The 6,168-nt window shown below is 43.8% G+C and overlaps 1 pseudogene; it reads right to left on the bottom strand.

The window, feature by feature from the left end:
- Window positions 1-4,988: 4,988 nt before the first annotated feature.
- Window positions 4,989-5,910, bottom strand: LOC118531923 (Y-box-binding protein 1 pseudogene; annotated as a pseudogene).
- Window positions 5,911-6,168: the final 258 nt, after the last annotated feature.

Below are 6,168 nucleotides of genomic sequence, written 5' to 3'. Positions count from 1 at the left end.
GTGGATGAGGAGATAGGCCCAGCCCCTCCCGTTTCCTCCAGGACCTACCCTCCATCCTGGTCAGAGCACAAGGGGCACCACACCCACCGAAGAAGGAAGCTCTTTCCACACTGGGCCCCAAGACACACCTTTTCTCAAATCCCACATGGACAGCTGGTCCTCACTCATGTCTGCGTAGCCAACACCAAACGGTTGTGATCATATAGTGCTTCACAGTTAGTAAAAATGCTTGGCACACACACTGTTTCATCTTGGTCCTCACAGAGTCCCATAACTTTAAATAGGCCACATTTCCATCCTCCATCTCTAGATGAAAAACCTAAGGCTCCAGAGGAGCTGAATGTCAGAGCCTGGACTCTGATTCAGACCCTGAGTGCAGGCTCAGTGCCCCTTTTACTGTCTCCATGCTACCTACAGAGCAGATTTCTGTCCTGCATGACTTGGTCTGAAGTGGACATAGCCCCCCTTCCCTGGGGGAGAGATCACCATCATCCTTCCCTCACACGGGTCACCTCACAGGTTTCCATAATCTTTCTTGTATACCAGCATAGACATTTGCATCTGACCAAGGGGCAGTGTTGCCCAATGGAGAAAGCTGGGTACTTGGACTGAAAAAGACCCAGATGTGAATCTGATCTCTGCCAGGTTTTGGTGATGTTGGTTCATTCCTTGTAGTAGGGAAATAATAACACCTGCCCAGCATCATGGCACAGAGTCACAAATGCAACATACATAAAGCCCAGTGCCATACCTCTCTGTAAACAGCAGTCATTATTATGCCATCAAACACTCAAAACCTTTTCTTTAGAGGAGAAAGGACCACATCATTGATGGGGCAGAGACTGACCTGAATTGAAGCAAACTCTGTGTGTAAGAAGCCTCAGTGCCTGATGACTGATGGATTCAAACTATCAGGTAACAGAATCCTATCAGGTCAGCCACTTGTTTCTAATGCAGCTGCTCACCCCTGAGCCACTCGCTTAAACTGAGTGTGAGGGAACTGACCTGGGTGAGCCCAGGGAGGAATCCTAAATAGCCCATTCATCTTTCAGTAGCTAATAATGGCTGGGCATTTCTCTTTAAGCACAACAATTCAGTGTCAATGGAGCCTGGGTGTTTGTGGGGTGTTTTTTTTAGCTCCTGTTAAGCTATCACTACTTTAAATATGTGGAAAATTCACTTGCAAGCACAGCATTTTTAATAGTTTGTGATGTGCCCTGGGAAGTGACTCATCTTCCTCCAGGACTGAGGTGGTCACAGCAGGGAGGGGGGCAACTCAGGGGAGCCAGGCAACTGCACCATAACCCACACACTCGTGGACTATATATTGCTAATCTGGCTAAGAAATGGCTACAGAACAGGGATTTTCAGATTGAAGGAGCCCTCCAAGAGTCCAACACACTGGATGAAAATAGGCCCACACCAAAATTCCCTATGCATCCTAGAAAGAAACCATAAAGGTTTACACAAAAAACCAAGGGCCACAAGGCATCAACTTCTCCACAGCCACGCTGAAAACTAGAAGACGTAAATCAATGCCTTCTCAATTTTGAAAGTAAATAATTTCCAGCCCAGAATTCTACACTTAGCCAATCAATTAAGTATGAATGTGGAATATAAATATTTTCAAATGTGCAAAATTTGAGAAATGTTCCTTCCCTTCTTTCTTTTCTCAGGAAACTATTATAGTTTATACTCCACAGAATTGAGGTAGTGAAACAGAGAACAGGGAGACATGGAATCTAAGAAGCAGAAAATCCAGCACAGGAGAGGAGAGGGTATTTCCAGGGCAAACACCAGGTGAAGGTGCTGGGATGGCAGCCATGGGCCAGATCTAGACTTCTATCTGGATGGAGGAGTAGAGGCTCTAGGGGAAACTTCTTCAAGAGAAAGAAACTATAGAGCATCTAAGATGGATGGAAAATCTGTGGTATATTCACACAATGGAATATTATTCAGCAATAATAAAAAATGAACTATCAAGCCATTAAAAGATATGGAGCAAACTTAAATGTATATTACTAAGTGAAAAAAGCCAATCTGAAAAGGTTAGATGCTATATGTTTCCAATTATATGACATTGTGGAAAAGGCAGAACTATGGAGACAGTAAAGAGATGGGTGGTTGCCAGGGGTTAGGTGCAAAAGAGAGATGAATAGGTGGAGCACAGAGCATTTTTAGGGCAGTAAAACTAGTCTGCATAACACTGTAATGATGTCATTATACATTTATTAAAACCCATAGAATGTACAACACCAAGAGTGCACCCTAATGTAAACTGTGAACTTTGGATGATAATAGTGTATTGATGTAGGTTCATTGATCATAACAAATGTATCACTCTGGTGGGGGATGTTGATAGTGGGGAGGATGTGGGGACAAATGGGAGAACAGGGAGATAGGGAAATTTTCTGTACTTTCCACTCAATTTTGCTGCAAACCTAAAACTGCTCTAAAAAAATAAAGTATGTTAAAATAAAAGAGCATCTGACATGAATATCTTAATTTAAACTACTGGAGAAGATTTTGAGAATAAATTAGTGATTTGTATTTGAAAAGTAAAAACAAAAAACCAAAACAATTATGAACTCCAGGGAAAACAAAACTCCACACAGAAGACAAAAAGCAATTCTAGTTTACTACAGGGTTCATGTCAATGATAGTGACATAGTCACAGAATATAAACACTGAATGGGGACTTCACCAAAACTGCAATATAGCTATGCTGAGAAGAGGTTGGAAGTGTGGTCATCTGTGCCTGTGTGTGTGTGTGTGTGTGTGTGTGCTGCAGGCAAGGAAAATTGTGTGTATGAGTAAAAGGTTAGTATCAGGCCTGGGCTTCCCAAAGCCAGCCTGAGAAAAATACCTGAGTCTGTCTTCTAACAATACAGCTTCCATGAAGAAGTAAGATAAATGAGAAGTGGGGAGCCTGTGAGCTGGCACACCAGCCTCGGGCCTACATAACCAGGACAGTGTAAGAGATCGAGGGGAAACCATGACTGTGGCTTCTCTGTATCCAGGTGACCCCACATGGCATGGCTCTTCTCTGGTGGCAGCCATCCCCTCCCAAGTGGGTGAGGAGGCAAAAGAAGTGGCCACTGGGCCCCTGCTGGATAAAGATGCTGGGTATGCTGCCTTCATGTCCTGCATCCCAGGACAGAGCGGTCAGAGATTAAAGTCTGTTGCATCTGGCAAGTTGGGTGTTGAGTAAAACCCTTCGCCACTGCCATTCTGGTAATGGCACCAGAGGAGTTAAATCCCATCTTCATAAAGAAAACCAGTAAGTGATGTCTAGATCTGAAAAATCATGATGTAGCAACATAGGTATGTGATTTGGACATAGGAAGAAGAGCGGAAGCATCAGTTGAAGGAGATCAGGGAGAAATGGAGCACAGACTGGGAGAGGGTAGCCATCCCAGGCATGGAACCTTGTAGAACAGTTTGACTCCTTAGACTAAGTACAGGTACAAATTCAATACAAAATAAGTATACCTATAAAAAGATTTTTTGAAAGATAGGAAATAAATGTATAAAAATATCACAACCTTAGTTCATGAGCTCCAGGTAGCTTTTTATCTCATCTAATTTTTCAGTGATTGTTTCACATTTCCTAACAAACGTTTATCACTATAAAATGAGGACCAACATAATCTGCAGGACTGATGAGAAAAAGATGGAGATGGGCCTTTGCCAACACTCTTCCTCTGCAGGCAAATGTTCCAAACAAATTTCAAAGCCTCTTTGTAGCTAGATTTATCTTTCTAAGCACAAATTTCATTCTGCAGTGTGCTGAGGCAAATTCCTAACCTGACTGTGCTTTTTTACCACCAGAATTATTGTTAGAAAAAACCTGAATCATAGCCAACTCTTATTGTGTCTGTATTCTATGCTGGGCACTGTGCTAAATTCTCGACTTGCATTATCTTACGCAAATTTTAGAGACAGCCTTTTGAGAACGGTGTCTTTATTACCCTCATTTTACAGAGACATGCGAGCCCTAAAGAGGTGAGCTCCCCCGATGGGCAGTGGGCCAGGACACAGACCACTCCTCAGTTGATGCTCTCCTGCCTCCGCCTTCAATCTGTATTGTTTTGACACAAGCACATTTGATCAAACATGTTAAGAATGCGTTGTTGCTGTCACAGTTGTCATTGACACTTTTATGTCGATGCTGAAGTATAATACAGCACTGAGCCTTGTGCTGGGAGAAATACAAGGGTTTTAAATGGTCTGCCCACCTCTGAGGGGCTGAAGGTAGGTGTATGCGTCTGCTCAGGCTGCCATAACAAAGAACTATGGACTGAAGGGCTAAACAACCAAAATTAATTTCCTCACACTTCTGGAGCCTGGAAGGGAGAAATCAAGGTATCCACAGGATTGGTTTCTCCTGAGGCCTCTCTCCTTGGCTTGTAGATGACTGTCCTCTCTCTGTGCCCTCACATGGTCTTCTCTGTGTATGCCTATGTCTCTCCCTTTCTCTCTCTCTCTCTCTCCTTTCTTTCTTCTTTCTTTCTCTTTCTTTCTTTCTTTCTTTCTTTCTTTCTTTCTTTCTTTCTTTCTTTCTTTCTTTCTTTCTTCTTTCTTTCTTTCTCTTGACAATTATTTAAGATATTCATTAACAGGTGCTTGCTGTTTGTTGACTTTTTTGAAAAAATCAAGTTGTAAACTTTTATTACAAATTTAAAATGAGGTTATTAAAACTCTCAACTTAACCAGATATGAAACAATTTAAAAACCTTTAAAGATGTATTGAGAAAAACCAGGCTTCAAAAAAGAAATGTTTGTCATTACCAAAAAGAGATATCTTTAGGTAAAAATTTAAAAAGCCCCATGCCATGTAGATAATGCAGATATTCTAGTTGTCTGGTCAATGTACAAAAAGCAAGCAGTCTTTATGTCCACTCTTTTATTGATTTCTTATTGCTAGAATTTCATATTCATTTCTTCTTGCTGGATGACAAAGCCAGGGGATGGGAGAGATGGTACATTTACTCAGCTCCCCCTTGCTCAGTCTTGGGAGGGGACAAATTCTTAGCTGGTGGATCCACTGCCTTTGTCTCTTTGCCAACTTGTGCTTTAAGGTTTTCTGGGCATCTTCGTCAGTAATTGAAGTTGTGGTGGTTCTGACACTGAGGTGGCTGCTGACCTTGGATCTTGTCTCCTTGATTTTCCTTATCTTTTTCATTGTCATCCTCTGTGGGCTGTCTTCGGCAGGCGGGTCCATGCGGAACAATGATCTGTAACCTGATACCTCTTCTGTCTCAGTGGTCTACCTTGTTCTCCTGTACCCTGGTTGTCAGCACCCTCCATCCCTTCTTCCTGCTCAGGAGTGTTGGAACCCTGGGTCAGTGCCCATAGGCTGTCCTCACGGAGAGAGATGGGAACCGTGCCTGCGGTTGGGCTGGTGCTGTTGGGCCTGGCCTCTTTGACCCTTCCTTCTTCCCCTCATTGTCACTATTCTGGTGATTGCTTGAGGACCCCTGTGATGTGGATAGCATCTGTAATTGTTACAGTGTGCTGTATATTTATCACCCTGCACTGGAGCTCCACCAGGGCCCGTCATGTTTGTTGCCTCCTCACGCTTTTCTCCTTCAACAACATCAAACTCCAGTCTGTCTCTCTCCTGCACTGTGAAGGTACTTCCTGGGGTTATTCTTCTTTATGGCAATCTGATGTAGAGATACATCTTCCTTGGTGTCATTCCTATTTCTTACTTGAACAATTTTACTGTTTGCTTACCTTCATTGCAATGACCTTGTCCCCATCAATAGGCTTCACCAATGTGAGGCTGCCTGAGCCTCCACTCCCTGGGCTGCTGTCCCTACTGCCTGGCTTCATGTGGTGGTATTGAGGGTAGGGGTGGCGGGATGGGGAGGTGGGTGGCGACTGGGTCTGGGCCTCAGTGTTCATGGTTGTGGGGATGGTGACTGGGGCTGGCTGTGACTTCTCGGTGGAGGGTGGTGGCTGGGGAGATGGGGGATATGGTAACTTAGCCAGTGGTGGTGGTGGGGCTGCTCTGGGATCAGGGATCTGGGATCCCTCAAGTCCCACTACCAGTGGCACTCTGAATACCTCTCTAAAGAACTTATCTCCAAACACAGTCACATTCTGAGAAACTAGGGGATGGGACTTCTGTTAGGTGAATGTCCACACTTCTGAACTTCAAAG

This window comes from Halichoerus grypus, chromosome 10, assembly GCF_964656455.1.
Source record: "Halichoerus grypus chromosome 10, mHalGry1.hap1.1, whole genome shotgun sequence".
NCBI classification, from domain to species: Eukaryota; Metazoa; Chordata; class Mammalia; order Carnivora; family Phocidae; genus Halichoerus; species Halichoerus grypus.
The sequence above is the reverse complement of the archived record's forward strand: the minus strand, read 5'-3'. Positions and strand labels throughout refer to the sequence as shown.